The sequence below is a fragment of the Echinops telfairi genome, unplaced genomic scaffold (genome assembly GCF_000313985.2).
Source record: "Echinops telfairi isolate 266 unplaced genomic scaffold, ASM31398v2 ScPeMD7_443;HRSCAF=831, whole genome shotgun sequence".
Lineage (NCBI taxonomy): Eukaryota > Metazoa > Chordata > Mammalia > Afrosoricida > Tenrecidae > Echinops > Echinops telfairi.
The window spans coordinates 69,931,457-69,955,886 of record NW_022104341.1 but is presented as its reverse complement, the minus strand read 5'-3'; the positions used below and the strand labels follow the sequence as shown (position 1 = coordinate 69,955,886).

General features: G+C 47.9%; 1 protein-coding gene across 2 annotated transcripts in view; it reads right to left on the bottom strand.

Annotated features, from left to right (window-relative positions):
• DAB1 (DAB adaptor protein 1) overlaps positions 1-24,430 on the bottom strand; it is a 1,456,966-nt gene that overhangs the window by 39,764 nt on the left and 1,392,772 nt on the right. The window lies entirely within an intron of this gene.

Genomic DNA, 24,430 nt, shown 5'->3' with positions numbered 1-24,430 from the left:
TCCAAAACCCAGTGTAGATGCCACCTCTGGCATAAGCTTTCCTTGATCCTTTGAGCTGAGAACCTTCCCTTAAGATTCCTGCACACACGACCTGTGCCTATAAAGCCACGAGCTTCCTGAGCCAGGAACCACACCTTGCTTATTAGCTCAGAGCTTACTAGCTCATAGGAGGTGCTCAAGCCTAAAGCAATTAATATGTGTTTAAAACTAGCTAACAGATGGCCACATCCAATTGTTTGTTAAGTTTAATTTGTTTATAATATTATTATCTAGATCTATTATATATATGTGATCCAAACTCTCATTCTTTGCAGGAACCTCATTTTGCCCTCCCTGTGCAGGTAGCTGCTCAACGCCTCTCCTGCAGCATCGCGTGTGCTCTTTCTACATGTGTAATCCAGACACAGGGCACACACATATGGATATAGACCATGCTTTGGTTTATATGCACAAGCTCATGATGCTTTGGATGGTTTCCAGTTATGTGACAATAACCGATTGCAATGATAACACATAACCATGCACTCCCCTACAGGGGGAAGAACAACAGAAAACATGGGGGAAGAGAGACAGCGGTTGGTATGAGAGATGAAAATAATAACAATGTACAATCTATCGAGGAGCTATAAGGGTAAGGGGAAAGGGGGGAGGGGAAAAAAGCTGGTACCAAGGGCTCCATAGAAATTAAATGTCTAGAAGAGAATGAGGGCAACATATGTACAAACACACCTTATTCAACTGACGTATGGACTGTGATGAGTTGTACGAGCCCCCGATAAAATGATTTTAAAAATAATAATAATAGGAATCTACTGACATTGAAAGAAGAGTTAAGCACAAGTGTACAATAATCGTGTCCTTTCCTGATTTTGGAGGCGAGCTTCCCTTGGGCAATGGAGGAACTCTAACCTACAGTCCCATCCCAGCCCTCACTTGCGAGATCCTGCTTTCCCCTTGTCCATCAAAGAGGAGATGGCTCCTCTGCTTCCGTGCCAGCGGCCGACGTGCCGAGCAGATGAGAAGAACCCATGTGTCCACACTGAGTGCAGGTGGGCCTGCAGGCCAACCACCAATGACCCGTCATCAACTACCTGCTCCCCGTGGTCTCGATTCCTCATTAGTCAACTCTAGCTGATCGGAGAACCATCGCATCAAATGACCACATAAATTATTATTATTATTATTTGGCCAGAGGTAAGGGGGACAATATTGGTTTAAGTGATCCTGTAATCTATGGTGTGGCCTCTAAGGTTAAGGTGATGTTGCTACATCCTTTATAAATTCACACACTTCTGGGGATTTATGGCAGAGCCCCTACCAACTAGCTCTGGGTCATAACTTTTAATAAAAACATTTTTTAGTGTCCAAAATCTCATTACATCTGTCCAATATAAAAAAGCAAATGGCTTCAGAGCATGATGGATGAATTAAATAAATTTGAAAAACAGCCTGTGGTGGAGACGCATCAACCCCCACCATGTTCCATGTAATGAGAGTGTGGGAGGAGAACCAGCGTCAGCATGGCCCTGCCGCTGTCTGCTGACGGGAGATGGTGTTGGTGGGGTATGGAGCCCGGGCACCATGAGGCAGCCTGCCTGGTTTGGGATGAAGTGTGGCCTGGGCGTGAGAACAAACACATCTTGTTGATTCTGGCCCTGCCACTTGTTCACATGGCCCTGGGCAAGCTAACGACGTTCGGCTTTCCCATCTTTCCAGGGGGCTGGTCATGATGGCAGCCTCTCCGGTTTATGGAGAGGACCACAGCAGAACCTTGTGGGGTGTTTGGCACCGAGCAGATGCTCAGTAAGTAGCAGCTGTTGTTAATTTTTCCCACCCTTGTTCTCTTGGCTCATTTTAGCACAGCACATGCACACATTTTGTAATGTTGGGAAAGGATCGGTAGATGAGCTTCGGAAAAAGAAACACAATTCCAGCCTGGGCTCGCTTGAGAAGCCATCCCTGCTCAAGATTCCCACCCAGAGTTCTCCAGTTGATTCGGAGATGTAAATCCTTAAGGGCGCAGAGAGTCCCATCTTTCTCCAAGGAGAGGCTGGTGGCTTTGAACAGCTGACCTTGCAGCTAGCACCCCAATATCTCACCCAGAGCGATGCCAGGGTGCCTTCCCAAGATGGCAGGTCCAGTCCTGTGTGAAAGGATGTCCCTACTCTTCTGCCCATGTCCTGAGCCCTAATCCCACCCCCGTTCCACTTTTAATTATGGCACATCCAAATAACGGAACACCTGCCATTTTAATCATTTTTAAATGTCCAAATTGGTGACATTAATTATATTCAATATATTGGTCAACCATCACCATTATCCATTTCCAAATGTTCTACATCATTCTCCACAGAAGCTTACAATTAAAAGAGCAAACCCAGGGACAATACCAACTTGTCACAACCCTAGATTGGGCTCCCAAAGCTGCAGATCTTTATGAGAGTGGATAACTTCATTCTCCTCCCTGGGAGAGGCTGGTGGGGTTGAACCACGGGCCTTACTGTCAGCAGTGCAATGCATGCTTAGGCATGAACGTCCCCGGTTTCCCCTTCCCTGACCCTCTGATAAATGGTTGTCCCTGCTTTTCTTATTACAGATATTTCACATAAATGAAATCACAAGCCCTTCTGAGTTTGACTGCTTTTCCTTCTCATCATGTTTTCTCCATGCCATGTCAGAACTTCATGGTTTAATGCTGTCTTAAAAGCTCACAAGAGACCATCTAAGGTGTAACTATGGTCTCCCCTCATCTGGAGCTAAGAAGAGTGAAGAAAATCAAAGATACATGGAAAAAAATTAGTGCAATGGACTAAGGGCCCATGAGGACATCAGTATCCATGACCCAGCGTCCAGCAGAAGTGGACGATGCCCAACTCTCACTCCTAATGGCTCCGAAGGGGATTCCAGTAGAAGGTCCTGGATACAGTGCCAGAAAAATGTGGAACAAACCTCCAAATCATAAAAGCAGCAACAAGCTCTTGGTCAGATATTAAGCTATCTCGGTGTAGGGGGTTATGCGCTGGGCTGCTAAACTCAAGGTGATCAGGTTGAAACTATCAGCCACGATATGGAATAAAGAGGCTTCCTACCTGCAGAAAGAGTGACGGTCTCAGAAACCCACAGGGGTCTACCTTGTCCGTTAAGGTCTCTGAGTCGGCCTTGACAAGATGGTCGTGAGGTCCTGGTTAGCTAGACTGGCGGAATGCAGGAGACTATGGTCACCCCGCAGATCTGGAAATACACTCAGCCCCATGGCTCAGTTATCAGCCAAAAAGTAGGCAGGTCTGTAACTCAAACCAAATCCACTGCCATCAAGTCCGTTTCGGTTCAAAGCAACCTGTGGACAAAGGTTGGACAAAGCAGAACTGTCGCTGTGGGTTTCTGAGGCTGTGAATCTTTTGGAGAGCAGAAAGCCTCATCTTTTTCCCAAAGAGTGGCTGGTAGGCTTGAAACATTGACCTTGCAGTTAGCAGTACAATGGGTAAGTTCAGAAGGGCTGGGGAGGAATGGGCACAGGAAAGAGTGAGCAGGTTGGATAAAGGGCTATGACATTGTGGGGGATTCTTTAATAACATGAAAACATGCCTGAATTGTTGAATGAAAAATTAATGTGCTCTTTTAATGTGTTCTGTATAAACCTTCATCCAATTAACAATGATGATGATTATTATTTTATTTAAAGAAAAGAAAACCTGTAAACTTTCCTTGGGGCTCAATCCATTCTTGACCTCCTTTCCCCTCTCTTGCCTGATGGTCATCTTTTTGTGCGCGCCTACTGTGCCCGCTGTTGCGGTTACTTGACTGTGCGCTCTGTGGTTCCCTCAGCTCCTGGAGCTCGCTCCTCCAGTGTGTCTTTCTGAGACAACCGTCAGGCACTCCCTATAGGCTCTTGATCTAGTCAGTGGGGGTTCCTTCTACCGGAGCACTTGTTCCAGGCTGATTCTGGTCTGCTCTCAGTCTCCCCCATCCCCAGAGCCTGTCTTAACCACCATTACCACAAGTGTTAGCACATTTATAGTCCATCAATTCTTCCTGTGATAAGTTACATTTTTTCATACTTATCTTCATAGCATGTTTTCTGCTTTATACATATAACAAAACATCAAATTTACTCCCTACTTAAGCTTCTGGTAAGACAATTTGAAATTTGCCGGTGCTGTTTCAATACATCTTTAAAAACTTAGATGAGCTCTTCAAGGCTGAATCTTCATGAAGTCATGGAAAACACACTTCCGCAGGCAGTTTATCTTTCCTATAACCTCTCTCTGAAGCCAGGAGGACTCTTTTGCCCTATAACAGAGTCAGGAGACTACTCAGACCAGATTCAAGGGACTGGTGCAGCAGAAGGGAGAGTGGATGGGATGGAATGTGGGGTGGAGTTGTCAAAAAGGATGAGAACTCCCCAAAAGCTGCCTTATTAGGAATCTTCAGTGGCCTTTCACTTGACCGCACAAGATAATCACGTGGGGGACTTTTAAAATAATGCTGTTTGTGCTCCAGCCTTAAAGATTGGGATTCCCTTTTCCTGGGGCGGGGCCTGGCATCTGTAGCCTTTCAAAGCCCTCCTGGTGATCTTTAACACACAGTAGAATTTGAGAGCCTTGTGCTGGAGAATGAACTCAGTAGGAATAATTGGGGAAAAGTCCAACAGGTGCTAACGGAAGGCATCAAGATTGATTACCTAATTGATTAATTCATTTCTTCAGCAAACATTCACAGGATGCTTTCTCCACACCAGGCTCTGATTAAGCAGAGAGGCTAGGGAGATGAATGAGAGACGTTGTTCAGAGGCTCGGAGTCTTGCTGCTACCGCAGACTTGCAGCTCAGGGGTGGGACAGGTGGAGGGCAGGGAGAACACATGGCTTCTCGTGGCTAAATGAAGAACTCAGCCCACACCGCAAAGGGATGAACTCCATTATCCATTAAGAAGGCTGGAGAGAAACGGATTAACTTAAGTGATTTGTAACTGCACTAAGGTGTGTACTATGAAGGACACAGAGTGATTCCCGGGATTTGAATGCATGTACCTTTCCCTGGTGAGTGATTTAACAGGGAAGACACATGCTAATGAAGGCTAATTCCCTTGGGAGTATCTAGTAGTGGGTGTGTTCCATCACCTTTAGCCAAGAACAAACAGCCACGTTCGTACTTCTTGGCAGAGAAAGGCAGAGAAAACTGTTTGGCAACTGAAGGGCAGAGGGGATGGGTGGGTGGAGATGGGAGAATAGAAGCTATGCTATTAATAATAGTTGATTTCTCTCTGGAATAGTGCTGTCCAAAAGAACTTTCTGGAAATTGGGATGGGAAGGCTCTAGGTCCACACTATATAATAGGGAGTCAGGAGCTCAACATGACTGCTGAACACTTGAAGGACGTAGTGTGACTGTGGTGAAGTGAAATGATGCGTTCGGACTCTTGTAAGCCCCATCAAGTCTCTGGGTGGGGGCATGTCAATCAAGTGTAGGACTATAATCCAGGGGTTGCTGAGAATTGCCATTCTGCTGGGTGTAGGGCAGAACCGTCTCAGAAATGCGAACAAGAAGTCCCAAGACCAAGAAGAAAGGGAACCACCAGCGGAGTGCATGTGCGACCCTTGCCTGAAGGGGCAGAGGCAGCGCCAGAGCTGCACCATCCAGATCACGAGAGAGAGCAGAGGTGTCGCACCAGCACCGCAGGACAGAGAGCAGACCAAGACCGAGGCTAGGTGAGGGCTCTCATGGCTGCGAGGCTGAGGATCAGAGGGGGTATGGCTACTGCTCTGGCTGAGAAGAGGTGCTGCTGTGGACAAAGGGCTGTATCCTTAAATGTTTTTTATTCTGATTTCGGTAACCTGTTAACTTCCCTAACAAATGCCCCATCATCATGAGTGTTGTCTGAGGGTTCTGTAGGCCACGGCTATAGAGTACCGAACCCAGCAGAGAACTAGAGTGTCTTTGGAAGGATGGTTGGAGTCAGAAGTTGGTAAAGACTGATGGGGGGTGGAGGCATGTCTGCCTTGTGCCTTGTGGCACTCACCCGTGAGCAGATGAGGGTGAGCCTCTTTTCCTTTTTTATCGCCAGGGGAGGTCAGGTATGACCCCATGTCAGTCATCAGTAATGGAGAGATTAAACACTTCATTGTATTTAGTCTTCATTAAGTTAAAGTTAGTCATATGTAGTGACTGGCTATTGTATTAGATAGTATAGCTCTAGAGAAGATATATTTAAACATCCTTTTAAAGTAAGTTTCTGGTCGACTTAGCACTTGAAAAATGCAAGACATATCCCTTCCTTATATGAAGAGGTTCCAGCCATGAATAGAAAATTCCAGTTTCTTTTCATTCCGTTTTCCCATAAACTTTTGAACTCCTTGCATATCCCTTTCTTTTTTTAAAAGAAAAGCAGCCTACCTTTATAATGACTAAGACATTTCTATGGGAGAACTGATTTTTTTTTGGGGGGGGGGCTGGGTAGACAGTACCATGAAATAAATTCAGATTTCAAAAACAGCAAACGAACTCGCTCCTAGATATAAAGGATTTCTTCTTTGTCTGAGCTAAGGTACAGCTAGATATTTGTGAATATTTCTAAGGAGAGTTCACATTCCTAGTCTAAATTTAAGATGTACTATGGCCATTCAAATATAGTAGAAACATATTTAATACCAAAATATGCCAGGTCTACTGAGACTTGGGACTCTGTGATCTTACGCCTTAGAGCCCCCTATCTCAGTAGGAGCGGATGCCTTGGTTTTATAGAGAAATTGGCATCATTTTGAGCATTTATCTCTGCAATGATTGAAGCCCAAATAACAATCAAACCCACTGTCATCAAGTCGATTCTGACTCACAAGCCCTGGAGGGTTTCTGATGTTGTAAACCTTTATGGGGGCAGACGGCCCCATCTTCCTCTCACAGAGTGGATGGTGGGGAGGAACCACCAACCTTGACGTTAGTAGCCCAGCGTAAAGCTCAAATTGCCACTAGGGTTCCTTAATGATTGAAAAGTTGCCTCTAAATACTCAAAGTTGGGCCTCAATCCCAGCTAAAGGCACTCCTTTCCTTCAGCTACCATTTCAGGAGAGTACCAAAGATTGTCTAGAGCAGTGGTTCTCAACCTTCCTCATGTCGTGACCCTTTAATACAGTTCCTCATGTTGTGGTGACCCCAGCCATAAAATTATTTTCGTTGTTACTTCATAACTGTAATGTTGCTACTGTTATGAGGCGTCATGTAAATATCTGATATGCAGGATGTATTTTCATGGTTACAATTTGAACATAATTAAAGCATAGTGATTAATCACAAAAATATGCAATTATAGATTGTGAAATATTTATTTCTAATGACAGATAAATGAAATTTTGTCTTGAAGCATGGTGTAGCATGTGTAACAGTCTTCACACCGGGAACTCGTAGGCAGGCATATCTGCATGTGGGCAGACCCACCTAGAGACGGATAGAGGAGTGGTGTCTTGGCTCCTAAGACCATAGGAAATATGTGTTTTCCGATGGGCTTAGGCGACCCCTGTGAAAGGGTCATTCGACCCCCAAATGGGTTGGGACCCACAGGTTGAGAACCGCTGGTCTAGACCCTTATGGGATGGAGGGGAAAGCTTAGTGGCTTGTTTTTTCAAACTTGATTTTTTTTAAAATAGTTTTTTTTGGCATATACATCACATATAAAGATCTGAATCACTCAATCATATTAAGAAGAGCTGTGCAATCACCACCACAATCAATTTCAGAAGATCTTCTGCGCCCCAGTTGCCCTCCACTGTCCTTACCATGACCCTAGGTCACAGTTAAGCCAGCTGTCACGCAAGCTCCATCACATGGATATCCTTGATGTTGAGAGATGGATTTCTGGCTTGTATAAGAAAGCATCGCCTGAGCTCCTGAAAATTAAGCTGGTTCTCTGACAGCCTTTCTGGACACACAAGGGGAAAGTCAGGCAGGACTTGGTGGTGAGAACAATGTGTTGGTGTCTCCTTGGGCCTAATACATAACCACTGTGCCATCAGGGCTCCTCGACAGCTCTAGTGCAGCTCAGACACATCTTTTTTATTTAAAGGAAGAAACGAGGCCACTAACTTGTTCAAAATAATAACAATATTGTAGAAAAGATGGGCTACACGTTCCCACCCCCTAGTCTAGTTCCATTTCATCTCCTCACAGCTCCCCTCGGAGCTGCAAAGTCTGTGAGGGGCAATGGTGAGTCAGAGCAGAAAGCCACCTAGCCTGGCTCGCATTCCACAACCAGGGGGCAGAGGCCCCAGGGAAACCCATAGCCTCCTTTGCTGTAAAGCAGGGATGGAAAAAGCGCTTCATAGCGCCCCAGGGATCACAACTGTTCATCAGCAGATTGCATTTGGAAAGGAGCCTAGAGGTCTGGCCCCAAGTGTCTCTGAGTGACGGGGACTCGGTGTCATCATTTCACATGCCTTCTTAACGTATCCTTTCTTGGCATATGCCTCTCAGGCCTTGGCACAAGCTATTGTCACAACCTGGGTGCCCTTTCCTTCTTCATCCATCAGGGGAACTAGAACACATCTGGGCAACCTTCCCAGAGCCTCAGGCTAGACTAGACAGCGGACCCTGGGAATCACGGATGTCCAATGACAATGGTTAATCATTTGTCTCTTCACCACTACCCATCCTGACCTTGTAGAGACAGTCAAGTCTTTGTAGGGGAAAGCGTAACTTAACAATTGTTGCGCTCCAAACAGTTAGATCCCAGTGGCTAGTAGGAAGGGACTATATTCAATGAATAAAGGAAACAGAAAGCTAGATAAACAATGTTCCTTCAGAAATAAACAACAAAACAGAGGAAACCTAGCATTAGCATGCCTTAGCATATGTCCAGGTGATTCCTTCCACCAGAGACCCTAGGGGACAAGGGCTGACCTGCCCAGGAGGGTTTCTGAGACACTAACTCTTTAAAGAAGTAAAAGGTCTCATCTTTCTTCTTTGGAGAAGCGATTGATTCCTGTCTCGACAGCTGATGTTTCATTAAGAAATGCGGAAATCTCTCTTTCTCTCCGTCTCCTCTGCAGCACTTTCTCTTGTCCAGACTCTTCCCAGAGACTCCCGTTATACCCGCGCTCTTGTCCCTTGGCTGATCCCTCACAGAGCAAAACTCAAAGGACCCCAAACTCAGGGTCATGCAGTCGATTCCAACTCCCTGTGACCCTAAATAGGGAACCAAGTGGTCTTAAGCGCGCGCGCACACACACACACACAGCTCCTCTCCCTGTCCTTAAAGCCCTGGGCTGCCTTCCACTGCCCTTGTAAGAGGAACCCAAGCACATCAAAGTCCCGGTGACGCTGTGCCATCGAGGCTGCCTCATCTCCCTGAATTCAGCTTGCATCCAAACCAAACCAGCCAAACCACTTACTGCTGTGTTTCTTCAGACTCCTGGTGCCACCTGGAAGGCAGGGTAGAACGGTGCACTGGTGAGCTTGTAGAAGGGCACAAAGCACCAGGCCTGTCTTGGGAGGCATCTCTGAGCGCCTGGAACCACCTGTCTACTCTCCTCGTCCGTCCTCACTCCAGTCTGGTCAACGTTTTTCTCTGTTTGTCACTCGCCACTTGTTTCCTTCTTTCCCTTAGGCCTTTGACCTTGCAACACTCCTCACCTAACTGGTTGCTTTTGAAATCCCAACACCCCTCCCCCGCCAGGCCAAACATAATAAAAAGTAAAATAATAAAATCACAACAGTTCCTCAAGTGCCATTTCCCTTCAATGATCTCCGGCAATTTCCCTACAGAAAGGAGCCATTCTAATCCTTTGCACAGGCCCACCGCTCTCTCTTTGGAGTGCTCTCGCTGTTTGCCAGCAGTCAGTCCCCACGCAGCGTACGCTTGGTGTGAAGCAGGGCCTGGTCTGCTTTGTACAACCCCTGTGTGTGCCTCGCACAGGCTTGACACATGAAGCAAAAACAGAAACAAAAGCAAGAAACCCGGCCACCATCAAGCTGGCTCTGACTCCTCATGAGCAGAATAAGGCAGAATCAAAATGTCCTTACGATTTTGAGACTGTAAATCTTATGAGAGAAGCTAGTCTCATTTTCTCTTGTAGCGAGGCTGGTGGGTTTGGACCAATGGCCATGAGATAGCAGCTCTTTGCTGAACATATAGTGGAAACTAATCAATACTTCTGGACTAGATAAAGAAATGAATGCTTGGAGGGAGCAACGGATACGTCAGCAGAGACGGGTTCTAGAATGTGTCTTCCAGGATTGCAAAAACTAGAAAACAAAACAAAGCAGACATAGTGACTTACAAGGGGCCGCACGTGTGTTACGTGGGCATTGGCACCCTGGTCTCTGACTCCTCTTCCTGTGTGCTCTCTAGGGTAGAGGTGCCTTAGCTCTGGTAATAGGGTAGCCATGGCAGGAAGATGGCACAGTCAATGAGACCTTACTAAGTTTATCTCTAGTAGGGACCTCACTTTACTTGTGCATTTGTTCTATCTGTATGAAAGACCCTTTTGTTTAAACGGGCCAGTATCCTCTTAGCTAAGTTCCTGATTGTGGAGATGATTATTTCTGGTTTTAGCAAGTCCATTCGAGTGTGAAGAGGGAGGAATGGGGCAAATAGCAACACAAAGACCTCATCTTTGAGGGACTGGGCAGGAGTTCTGAAGGGCAGTAATCATCACAGCTGGTGCTTAGACAGAACTACCTATGCTTACAGCAGACACTATTGTAAGTGCTTTCATGTACAGACTCGATTTGATTCTTACAAATTATGAAGGTTGCTATTCCTTTCCTCATGTTCAGGTTCACAAAGATACTGGGGCACCAAAGGTCACCAAGACTAGTAAGTGGCAAAGCTAGGATTTTCACCAAAATGGGTTAGCTTTGGAGTCTGTGCTCTTAAACAATATGCTCTGGTGAGGGGGTTGGGGGGAGAGCATGTAGGTTTTAAGACAAAGGTTAAGTGGGCAGGACTGTAGAAGGAGGAGCCCCAGTGGTGGCGGCTCTGCCCTGACCACGACAATACTCTCTGAAGGGCTGTGGCTATAATGACCCCAGTAAGGGAGGCTAGAATGTCCTTGGTGACTGGCATTAATAATGACCACATATAAATACAAAGGTAAGTCAACGTGCATTGCTACAAAATCATAGGAATTACTGTTAAACGAAAAAGTCAGCATGCGAAGCCCTTGCTTATCAACATACCCCTGATCTAGGTGGATACACGTTTTCAGGCAGTGTTTCCATCCCTCTAACCCTTCCCTGAAGAATTCTGCATTCTTCCACTCACACCAAGTAAAAATGGCAGTTTGGCCATTGTCAAGGAGCTCACATCGTATTCCTGAGAAGTTCTTTGAATTTGGAGGTCAAAAAGAAGTCTGAAAGGGCAAGACCAGAGCTGGAGGCTGGACAGGGCAAGGGCTCCCAAAGAAACTCTCACCAGTAGCCTCCACTCTACTCAAAGAATGGGCAGGAGCATTGTCGTGATGGAAAAAAAAAAAATCCTCGGCACAACTTTCCTGGGATGTTTTTTCTCAATGATGCAGTTCTCAGTTTTGTTAAGTCTTCCCTATCATAAGCGCCCATGGCCATGCTGGGTGTCCTTTCAGAAAATATATCATCAAGATTACCCCAATGGAGTATCAAAAGATAGTTGCCTCGGCATAGCATATGCCCCTGGAAGTCACTGGCTCATAGAGGTCCCTACAAGACTGTTCATTCCATAAAGTCATCTTTGAGAGGCCCATCGTGCTTAAAAGGAAAGATGAGCTCGTTAAGCCAGCTGGTCTTTGTGCAACACTATTGCATCTGTTCAGCTGAAAGCTTGCTAAGGCCAAGATGTCTGCTTACAACTGAAAAGCATGAATCCTGTGAAATCCCAACATCAGTAGTCATCACATCAGTGAAACTCCATGATCTCCTTCCACCAGGCTCTGGACTTTAGACACCTGTTCTTCATTTGTCAGGGTTGGCAGTCTTTCCTAATCTTGGCTCATCTTTGAGGTTTTCCTACCTTTCCTTAAAATGTTTGCTCCATCCAAAGTCTCTTGTTTTGCACGAGGCACCACGCTAATAAACCTGTTGCAAAGCCTCAGTGATGTTGGAAGATGTCCACTTGGGCGTGGTCAAATTTGAGATTATCCCTGACTTCAAAGCCACTTATCCCACTGCACAAAAAAAGCACCCTGCTGTTGGTTGTGGTTTGAAGGCACCCGAAGGAGACTAAGGCAAGTGTATGACTCAGAGAACTTGTCTGAAGCCCCCCACTGATAGCAGAGACATGTTTCATCATGCTTTGTTTAAAATTAACTTGTGCATAGATGAACTGAAATCTGAAATACAATGCTGTTGAATTCCCCTTAACTAAAGAGCTAGGACCATGTGATTTAAAATATAGTAAAGGAGGGGTGGGGGGGCCCTAGAATCCTCGGCTGCCAGCACACACTGAAAGGCAAAGGAATAATATTAGAGATAAAGAAGGCACTGCTGGAGAGAAATATGATGGTGTTCTGAGAGAACGCTATGATAGATAGGAAGTGGGAAGATGAGAAGGGAGAAAGTGCTGTAAATAGTGAGAGCTGATGCCACTGTGAGCTATACAGATCTGGGCAAGGGAGAGAAAGGTTGGCAATGGAAGGAATTCCTAGCACAGAAGAGGTGGGGGCACGCCCGTCTCCCAGCACAAGAGAAGGTGCACGTTTTCTTGTCAAAGGAAGAAAGGGAGAGGAAAAGGGAGTGAGCAGCGCATGATGGATGGGCACACTAACCCCAGAATGGAGGAACTGAACCTGGCAAGCAAGGACAGGGCACGGACTCTGGGGTGCATGTACCTAGAAAGGGAAGGTACATGCACTGCAGAAAGTCCGCCAAGAGCAGAAGATCCACCAGAAAGCCGGTCCTTGAAGGAAGGTCTACCACTAGTGGAATGAAAACCTGAGTCTTCGCCCCACACGTCCCTCGGATTAGCTGGGGGCCCATCAGTGTTTTACACGAAGCCACTGAACTCACTGCCATCAGGCCCGTTCTGAGTCACAGCACTCTGCACGACAGAGCCCAACTGCCGCCCAGACTTTCTGAGACTGTAACTCTTGACAGGAGTAGAAAGCCTCGTCTTCCCCCCTCAGAGCACCTGGTACTTTCGAACTGCCATCCTTGCGTTTAGCAGCCCAAAGTGTAACCACTGTGCTACCTGGGCTTCTATTTTCACAGAAAAGTACCTCCTTAATAAGCGCACTCTCCCACCCCATCCTTGTCTGTGGCTCCAGTCTGAAAGCCGACCCTCCTTTGAATCCTTTCTTGTGAGTGGGACAAGAACCAAGACAGGAGAGGCTTGAAACCTAGAGTCTTTTGCAGCTACCACCACCCTGAGAGGAGATATTCCTTACGCACAAGTAGAGAAACATGAGTTTATCCTTCACAAACAAACTTCATTTTCCTCTGCCTTTAGCACCTCAACCACAGTCCTCTGATCCGTAATACAGAGGACAGAGCAGCAGTTGTGGGAGTGAAACTAGATGGACTTACTTTAGTTTCAGAAGCATTTGGGAATGTTTGCAAATGGACATAAAGGTGCCCCAAGCTTGATTTCTATGGACTGCTTTGTCTGCCCTCCCAGGCCCTGAACCGGTGTCCCTCTTTGGAAAGAATGTTTTCAGTATGTCAATAGGGCCATACCAGAGGAGAATGGGTTTGCAGCCTGGTGGCCTGTGAGTTAAACAGGGGCAGTGGCACACAGAGGGGAAGACAGACACTCAGCAGAGGTATCTACAGTCCAGGGACTCCACGGAATGGTAAGAAGCTGAAACAGATCAGGAAATAAATATCTGTTCTTTAAAGCCACTGTCTGCGATATTTGTATTGCGGTGGCTGCAGGATGCAGCACATCATACCAGAACTTCTGTGGGCAGGGCCCCCACAAGGTGTGCTTTGAAAAGCCTCACAGATGGCTGCTGTGTCACTGCTAACCACAAGGTCAGAAGTTCCAAACTAGCAGCTCTTGCCTGGGAGAAAAATGAGGCTTTCTACTCCTGCAGATATTGTAGAGTCTCAGAAACCCACCTGGGCAGTTCAGCCCTGCCCTATAGGGTGGCTGTGTGTGGAAACTGACTCGATGGCAGCAAGTTTACTGTTATTGGCCAACACTCAGGATACACCGGGCCCCTAGACCACTCACCCAAACCATGCTCCACGCCGTCGAGCCGATTCCCACGCAGAGACCCTCTAAGTGCTCCGTCCATATTCAGTTCCTGAGCCCCTTGCTAAGCCATCGCACCAACAAGGTCTGCGCGCTGTGGGTCGGGGATACCACCGACAGATGTGTTCTTATTTCCTTGATTGGTCGTTTATCTTTTACTCGATTTTCTCCCCTTCAGACTAGAGTTTGTTCATTATTCTTCTGCAACCACTAATAACGGCAGTTAGGGAGAAAGAATGAGCCTCCACACAATGATTTATCCAGAAAAGCTGCATTGCTGTACCAGGAGAGAATGAGTGTCAGCCCCGATAGATACTTATGGGGAAACTCGCCATGACGGCTCTGCTCGTTAGAGAGGCTGTAGTTAAGGTTCTGTGAATGTTAATGACCTGTATTAGAAGAGTGAGGGCAGCAGCCGCTTCAGCTAACATGCCCTGTACCACAGTTTTGTAGCATGTGCCACAGCTCCAAGTGATCGGATTCATCCCCGCGGAAGGATCCAGCATGCAGCAGCACACCTGTATCGTGGAGGCCCGGGAGCTGCTTCCACACAGGTAGCGTGACGAGCAAAGAATCCCAGGAACACGAAGGACGAAAGCCTCCGGCCTTCTGTCGGGAGTCTCGTGGAGTTCGGTGTTACAGACGGGAGTCTCGTGGAGTTTGGTGTTACAGACGAGGCGGCTGGCCCAGCTGGGACGGCATGCCCAGGCTGTGAGTAAGGTGCCGCTACATTTGGGTGCTGGCTATTGTCCTCCTAGAGGCGCTACTAGCAAGCCCATTTCATCTAACGGGGCCCGTTTAGGTGATAACCTAGGCCAGTGTAGTTGTAGGGGGAGAAATACAGCTGGGTTAGTCTTCGCCCTGCCTCGTCCAGAAGCCCTAAGCGATCGACCTTCTCGGAGCTTCAGGTTCCTAAAGGCATCATGGGAGAGAAGAAGTCTCCGTCATGGGGCTGTTTGGAAACGTCTTGGAAGAGCATATTCAATGCCCCGCACCGTCCCTGCTTGGGCGCAGTGGTCAATGTTCGGCAGTGACAGTTGTGTGCCATCCTCCCCTCAGAGCAAGGGCCTTGATGCTCCCCTGCAGGGTCAGCCCCAACTCCGGGGTTGGACTCAATCTTGTCAACATGATTGGAGAACTGAAGGCTCTCAAGCCCCATACTCTGTACACCCATCAGACTCCCTCCAGTCGACTGCTCATTCTCATCGTTCTCCAGGCATGTGGGACGATCCTTTGTCTACTACAGAGATATAGCCCATTGCCGCTAACACAGACTTTGCATAATAGTTTAAAATAGTGGTATGGCTAACATTTATTGAACACTAACTATGTGCTAAGTAATGTTTTAAAAGTCTTACAAGAATGACAATATTCAATCCTCAGGAGATCTATTTGAGGAAGCTATAGCATCATCCTCATTTTAATGATTAATACCACAAAGCGTTGAGAAGATTAAACAACCCATTCAAAATCACATAGCTGGTAGTGCATGGAGCAGGATTTCAAACCAAAAAAAGAGTGAACTTCAAAGTTCAATACCATGTCGTTCACTCCTGGTGAGACATTCCTGTTGACAAGCCACATGGAGCTACACTGAGAGAGCCAGAGCCCTGGACCTGGAGGAGCCATGTGGAGACCTACACCAGTGCTGAGATGCTTACACTACAAGACTTCCCATGCATTGGCCTGTGATCTTCCTGCATTTGGCGTCATTGCATGTGTTTCGTAAGTCTGAAGGGATTTTATATATTGGTATCAGACATATGGGCTAATATCAGACTGATGAACTTGATCTGGACTGGGCTGGGATGTTTAAAAAAAAAGTTCAATACCATGTTATCTACCAATATTGAGTACCTACTCTGTACCTAATACATTATCAATGGCTGTATAGTTCTTCCCTTATTTAATTTTCAGTCTAATCCAGAGAGGTAGCTTTCCCATTCGTTTTAGCTGATCACTAAGAATCTGAAAAACAAAACAAAGCAAAAAACTCAAAAAATCCAAACTGTCTGCCATCGAATCGATTCCAGCTCTTAATGATCCTACAGGACAGGGTCGAACTTCCCCCGTGTGTTTCCAAGACTGTATCTCTTGATGGAAGCAGGAAGCCACTTCTTGCTCCCTGAGAGCAGCGGGTGGGTTCACACTGATGACTTTGAGATCTGGAGCCCAACCAGAAAGTATCGTGTCTGCTTCGGTTCAGATTTCATGCTTTTTCTGCTATTTTGCTACCTCCCAAGTAGTAGGCCCCAATTTTTGTTTAGGAATTAAATGCTAGAAATACAATGTCTAGGATGAAAAACAACACGAAAGGCATCCTTGTCTGACCTCCTAACTTCTACTCTTGAAATTAAGGAGAGAAGATTTTACAGAGACTCTCTTTTCCCTTCTAGAACCTCATCCTTTGGAGTGGGTTGGGGATGGGAAGTGTTCCCGGGGTAGCACACCAAGCTCCAATGCAGCTTCACCTGCATTCCACTATATCTCCTCTTTTGTCTGTTGATACAGTAGGCTCATTGGGAAAGTTTAATTTGAATGACGTTTCCTAGGCTTTATAAACCAAACCAAACAAAAATGAAGTCCAGTCCTGCAGGGAACCCAGGCCAGGTATTTTCAGAGCAAAATGGAATGGAAATAATTGTCTTACAAGGATACGCTTTATGCTAATAGACAACTGAGCAAACAGGACAAGAAGCAACTGCAGAGGCAACCACTTAGCCCCTTCCACATTTGCATTTGTAGAACACAAGTTTCAGGAACGATTTAACGGTGAGCTGCCTACAACTCGGCTTGATTCCATTAATGTCAACCCAGTTCTTCAACCTTGGAAGAAGAAGTGAAATATTCAAAGTGATAAAGTAACACAGCTGAAAGGTGAGTCATGGGCAGGGAACAGCGAGGAAGATAAAGAGGGACCATTGCTAGCTCTGGTGAAAACCGGAAGACCGCTGATGGAGAAGGAGGATGCACCGACAAAACTCGAACCTCAGAGAAAACCGTGTCGGCATAAATGCTAGGGCCCTTGGTGGCATAATGGTTACAAGTTGGGCTACTAACTGCAAAGTGTGCAGTTCGAAACCACCAGCCACTCTGTGGGAGAGAGAGGAGGCTTTCTACTCTTATAGACAGTTACAGACTTGGAAACCCACAGGGGCAGTTCTACCCTGTCCTATAGGGTCACTAAGAGCTGGAATGGGCTCAATGGCAGTGGGTTTGATCTTACAGAAGACAGGGGCTTTAGTGTTGTAGTGATGAAAACAAATGGTTGCTAACCAAAAGCTCAGTGGTCTGAACCCACCAGTCGCCCCACAGAAGAAAGACGTGGTAATCTGCTTCCATGATTATAGCTTTGGAACCTTGGCGGCAGTTCCTCTCTGTCTGATAGGGCCGCTATATGTTGGAATGGAGGAGGTGACATTGGTTCGGTTCTTTTGGCTTACAGAAGTGGAGAGAAGGGTGCATGCTCTATGTCATCTGATTATCTGACCTCCGAAGGCTTATCCCCATGGAGGTAGGCAGCTTAGCTCTACCGTTGTCTCATCTTGCCCAGCAGAATGGCTTTCCAGTGCTACCTCAGTGGTCCACTCCAGTTGACCCTGGCGCACCTCACTCCCTTGTCTGCACTGACTCTCCCTTCTTCTGGACCCACAGTGCCTCTTGTCCTCATTGCTTTCAGGTCCCTCTGTGCCCTTGCTCTGTACCACAGGTCCAAGTTTATGGACATGCATTCCCCAGGCTCCTCTGCCAACCCACGACCACCTGGGTTTGTCCAAAAGAAGCAACAGTGGGAGACTGGCTGGTGGGATAAAGGGAGAAGCCGAGGATTTCATCTGGTCACGTTAGGTCATGTTTCTGCTGTGACTGAATCTTCTCTGTCAATTCACCGTCCACCCAAGAAGCCATCTCCTCTTCATGGTTCCAGTCCTGGCAGCACCCTCTGTGGCTCTAGGGTCTGTTGGCAACCCCAGCCCCTGGGCTCTGCTGGTATCACTTCCTTCCTCTGCCCTTCTTGCCCTACAGACAGCAGCAACTTTGTACTGTTACTAATCTGAGCCCCCAGAGCCCCCCAAAGGGTTTCAGCTCTTCTAAGACCTTAGTAAACTAGTTCCCCACACTAGCTCCCTCGGTTACATTTCCTGGCTTGTGCCCGATGTTCCTGACTCAAGCCTGCTAGCCATTCTTCAGTTATTTCATTAGCCACTTAATGGTCCTCCCATTCGACTAACCACATGCCACTGGCCACCACAATGGCATTCAGAAATGCAGCTCTAATAGTGTCATGCAAGCACTTGAAAACCACCAGTGCTTCCCAAGGAACCCCAGCTTCTCAGCTCCACAATCACAGCCTTTCCTTCTGCATCCTTGTCCCCTGCACGCAGTCAGGTCTGGGAGGAGCCAGCCTTTTCTCGATCCCTTTGCCTAGATGCCTTTAAATACGCTGATCCCTTTTCTTGAGTGCGGGCGCACCTCTGTCCCGTGGCCCACTCCCATCCTCTCTCCCCAAACTGCATCCCTGGAGGCAGACGTCTCCAGACTTCCTCGGGCAAAGGTTACTCCTTTCCTTATGCTCTGCCATATAGTCTAGTCGACAGCCCCCCCCCACTCCGCTTTGATCAGAGAGGCTGTGGACGGTGGTAGGCATCTGAAACTCTTCAGCGTCTGCCTTATTCATCGACATCCTCAGTAAGTAAAATACTGTTTGGCAAGTGGGGGGTTCTTAGCAAGTGGGTGTCCCCTGAATGAATCAATGCATAGAGGCAGAAAGGGAACCGAAGTCAAAAAAGAGCTTGCTGTAATTGGATTGATGAACTTACAGAACAAAGGTGAATCCATGCAGGAAGAGTGGCCAAAGCTGAAGCCAGTCAGCACTGTGCAACCCACGCCCATCACCCATGTACCTATGGGATTCCTGCACTGGATGGAGGCTCGCCCAGGTAACCTACTGTTAGTTTGCCTGCGAACACAAGTCTAGGAATTCACGATTCTATCGCTGGACAATGTTTTGTTAAGTAGAGCGGAAAGAAAATGCACCTTCACACTATCAAAAGGGTTACCTTCTATTTTACGGCGGCAATGCGCCAGGCTCCCTGCCTTGACTCCAGGGTGACTTCCTCTTGTGTGACAGCTGCAGTCAATGTGTTGCGATCATGATCTTTTCTCCACAATGTGGTGCTTAATGAGGAAGTGAAGCTAACAAACGTTCAGACTAGATTTAATCCAAATAGGCAACATCTTGATCCAGATTTCAAGCTAACGGGAAAACCAACCGCTAGATTTTGAATGAAGATGTCTTTGGCCAGTAAAGTGAGGTGGACGAGGGTAGTGAACAGAAATCCCCCACTTCTCTGGCTCTTTCCGCTCAGGGACTGGCTCCTTGGTTTTGCAGCAGGAGAAGAAACGTCACCTAAAGCGATGGTCCTTCACCAGACATTGACAGCTGGGGGCTGGGGTCTCAGACAGAAATGCACAGGGGATGGGGGAGTGCATGGCAGGAGTGGCCAGATGAATGTCTTTCTGGCTCCAACTGTCCCCTGGGGTCAGTTTCAGGTTCCCGTAAAAGCCCCTTTCCCCACTACTATATATACAAAGCTCTTCACACGTGGGTGGCTTTCAATGAGGCTTTTTTAAAGGGGTTCATGGACATCATGTCAACATCCAAGACGAAGGGTGCATGTGCCAGGTAGAGTGGGGGTCAGGAGTGAATCTTGTCTGAACCCTGCCTGCATGGAACTCCCTCTTTCTAGAGGAGAGAGGTGCATGTAGTCAGCTAGGAAGTGCTGGGCCTTGTGAGGACCACCAGATGCCATAGAACTGATTCTGATGCAAGGTGACACTCCACCCCACACATACCCTGGCCCCGCATGTCACAGGAGACTGGCCTCTCCAATTGTCCAGGGAACTCTGTGCTCAGAAGTCCCTGTTGTGATTTCTCCCTGTTGTAAACTCCCGTTTTCTCTTTGTTAACAACAACAAAAAGCTCCAAGTGGTCAGTGGGTGGATTCCAACTCGTGCCAAGGCCAAGTGTACCGATGGAGAATTATGCGCCATAGAGATTCCAGTTGCTGGTTTTCAGACAGTAGATTGCCAGGCCTCTCTTCCAAGGCACCTCTTGTCGTTGCAGCTCATTGCCATCAAGTTGGTTCCAACTCAGAGGGACCCCGTGTGCAACAGAGCAGGACGCTGCTTGGTCCTGCAGCGTCTTCCTGTTGGTTCTGTTTGAGCTCAGGGCTGCAGCCACTGTGTCACTCTGTCTCATTGAGGGGCTTCCTCTTTCAGCTGCCCCTCTGTTTCACCAAGCAGAATGTCCTCGGGGTAGATTCAAACCTCCAACCTTCCAGTTAGTAGCCACGCATGTTATCTGTTTAGACCATCCCTTTGAGGACTGAATCCTGGTAACAAAAATTTTAGAAACCATGAGCTATGGGCAAGAACACTGAGGTCTGGGCATGGATTTGGGTTGGTGAGAGAGCGGGGAGAAAGAGGGCTTCGCATGATCTGTAATCCTCAAGGGATACAATTTAGTGGGCACGTGTGCAAGCTTGAGTCAGTGAAACCACACTTTGAAATTCTGGCTCTGCAGCCTACTAGCCTTGTGATGGTGGGCAAGCTATGGAACTTGTTCAGGTTGAGTCCTTGCCTACTAACCAAAAAGTACTATGGTAGCTTGGGAAAAAAGAGGTGCCTCGGAAAAAAGGCCTGGCAATCTACTTTGGAAAATTCTGGTACTGACAACTCACTGGAGCATGGTGGTATCTCCATGAGGTGGAGGTCTGCCCAAAGCCAACTGGGAAATTGGCTCATTCTATGTACCTCGTAGCCCTACAGTTACCACGGGAGATGGCCTGAGTGTAGGGCCGGACAAGGCCCAGGAGAGATGCTCAACAAACTCTAGCTGCCTTTGCACAGCTTAGCCAGCCTTTGACTCTCAGGACCCATGAGGGGCTGGCATTCTGCAGCAGAGAAAGGAATGGAATCAGAGGCGACAGCCCCAGTCATCAGGGTTTGTATCCGCTCCTCTTGGTGTGGTGCCCTTTCCAGACCCAGCCAACTGATCTACAGTCGGGTTGTTCACTCTCCAGGTGAAGGCTAAGGAGGATCAGAGTGTCCGAGCACTTACTCTGTGCCCCAAGCTTGCTCAGTGAGGTGTTTCTAGATACACTTCTGTCCACCCAAAGTGCTAAGTTCACAGGGGAATACCACTTCATGCCTTGTTGTGCGTTTCAGCACGACGACTTCAAGGCCAGGGCAATACCGTCAAAGGGAAGAATGGGGCCTGGACAGTGCTGCGCTTGGCAACTGAGGTGGTGAAAGCAAGGTGCTAAGGCTGGCTAGATCCACATTCCTGATCATTAGATATTCTTTCATGTTTGACCCAATGACATGGAAGCGTTTTAAACTGGGCAATTATAAGGTGAAGGAATACAGAACTTTTCCGCCCATAAGAATATCACACGAGAGAGGGGAGAGCAGAAAACAAAAAACAAACACGCTGTGTATTTCTCATGAGAAAATGGCACCAGTCGCCGCAGGGGGTGGGTCTGTGCCATTCAAACAGTTGACCATGAAGCTTTAGTTTCAAGGAAGTTCAAGGTTGTGGTGCATAACACAGCCTGGAATAGGTACTTCCGCTGCTGCCCGTGGCTGTACCATGCTACTCAGGGTCCGTCCCCTGGTGGGACTAGAATCATGTCCAGACTGAGTGCAAAGAGCACCACACTATGAGTGCAACCATAGAGCCAAGCAGATACCGCTGCGCCACTCACGAAGGTGCATTTTGGACAGTCCCTAGCGGCCAGGCTATCGATCGAAGCACACGGCCAGCATGGATGGCTGGCAGAAATGAAGGCTATGGGTCACTCTTCCTGGAGATGGAAATGGATGTGACATTCATCAGCTCGGAGTACTACTGCAGAGTCAGTATAGACGCTGCATCCCGAAAAATCCCAGTCATCTGCCCTAGAAGGTGCTGCCAGGTTTGCCATGGCCCATCTGAATCATGCTCATCCTGCTGGGTCTCCCTCCATTTACATCCCCCCTTTCCCTCGCTGTCTCTGCTACCACGTCGCGGGTCATGCGAGCACACATTGATGCTACCATTGGCTTTTCAAGGCCCTGACACCAACGATCTTTGTGCAGTAAATATTTAAGATCACCGCATCCCTGGGTGGTACCGATGCTGAATGTGCTCAGCTGTTAACCAGACAGGCTGGCAGAGTGAGTCTCCACAGAGGTGCATTGGAAGAAAGGTCTGGCGATTTGCAAGGGGGACCGAAAAAGTTCATGGGAAAATCCCATTTCCCACACGTTCAGTGAAACTTCTTGCACGTCGGAAAAACCACCTCATAAAGATGATGAGAGGGGGTTTCAGACACGCACTGGGCTGTGCTGGGCCAGAGACAAGTCAGTGGCACTTGGGCACATCCCAGGATCTTATGAATCCGTGGCCTTTGGATGGTTCCCTTCATCCCAATTTAGTGGGCCACACCGTCTTTGATGCCCACGTTCTTGGCTGTTGGCTCCAAGATGCAGGCTCCTCCCTTCTTCACGGATGAATCTTGCTCATGCACCTCATGTGGGACTTAATGCTTCAGAGACACTGGTGTATTTGGTGCACAGTTCTACTCTGACCTTCATGGGGTTGCCGTACGTGGGACCTGACTCAAGGACAACTCCTTTGTTGTTCTTTTTCAGTTACTGAGCAGGAGCAATGGGAGTGGCAGCAGCAACCACTTTGAAAGCACAGGGTTCCCTGGGGATGGTGCATCCCCTGGAGAGGCTCGCCCACAGTGGGGATCCAGGAGGACAGGAAACTCCCAGTGCGAGGTAGGGTGAGGGTATTTAATATACTGTTAAGGAGCCCTGGTGGCACAGTGGTTATGAGTTGGGCTGCTAACCACAACGTCAGCGGTTCAAAACCACCAGCTGCTCTGTGTGAGCAAGACGAGGGCTTCTGTTGCCATAAAGCATTACAGCCTCTGAACCCCAAAGGGACAGCTCTACTCTGAGTTGCAGGGCCACTTCCCATAAGCCAGAAACAACCCGAAGGCGGGAGGTTTGGTTTGGGGCTGCTAACAGGATGGTTCAAATCAGCCAGCTGCTCTGTAGGAGATGGACCTGGTATTCGAGCCCTATAAATGCTACAGCCCCGAAACCGGTATGGAGCAATTCTGCTCTGCCACCCATGGTGCTGAGGGGTTGAAAGCCCCTCTATATCACAGCACAACAGCTGGAGGGTCTCACATCTCGAGAGACCAGCTTGCCTGTGAGTTAGAGTAGCTAATTTCACAGAGGAGCACACTGAGCTGCAGCAGGGCAGGGGGGCATCAAGATAATCTCTGCTAAAAGTGGGGAGGCTCAGGTCAGAAGGAGAGGCGTCTCTACACTGGAGCGTGCACTTTGGACACAGAGCCTCCCTTCGGCATCTAGAAAAGCGGAGGGCGCCTCTTGGAGATGCTGTCACCAACAGATGGTACTCGGGCTCTGGGAACCACTGCAAACCGCTCAGGTAATGTCGGAGCGCTCTAAGTAAAACTTCTAATGCACTGAGTTCACGGATATTTTGGAGTTTGAAAATCTGGGAAATCTTATTACAAGAATGGACGTGGTTTCTTAACTCTTTCTAAAGCGTAGGGTTGCTGATAAACAAACAAACAAACAAAACAAAAGCCCACTGTCCTGGAGCCAATTCCAACTCAGAGCGACCCTAGAGAGGGTTTCAGAGGCTTGGTAGATCTTTGGTGGAGCTGGAAGCCTCCTCTTTCTCCCTCAGGGTGGCTGGTGGATTTGAACCACTATCCTTGCAGTTAGTCCTCCCGCGTGTATCCAACAGCATCACCAGGGCTCTTTGTATTAAATATTCCTAGAGCACTGCACTGTACCTGGCTTTCACTTACCCACTTACCAGGGTGTGGGTAACACCAGGACCTCAGGAAGTTCAGCGAGCAAAAGGGAGAAAATAATTCTGAGAGTGTGTGGTGAGTGCTATACCTCATGGGGGGATAGCCACCACAGGCGGGCACCAAGGCAGGCCTGATTTGTGGACACCGTTTGGAGCAGACATCCATACTGTCTGCCCGGAGAACCAAAGCTTGGAGTTGGGCTGGGCTGGGCTGCTGTGAGTGGGCGCTGGAGAAATGGGGGATGCTGGGGCTGAGCTGAGGAAGGCTGGACCACAGCAGGTCGTGAGGCTGGGCAGGGAGTGCTGGTGTGTGTGTGTGTGTGTGTGTGTGTGTAAGGCTGGACCACAGCAGGTCATGAGGCTGGGCCGGGAGT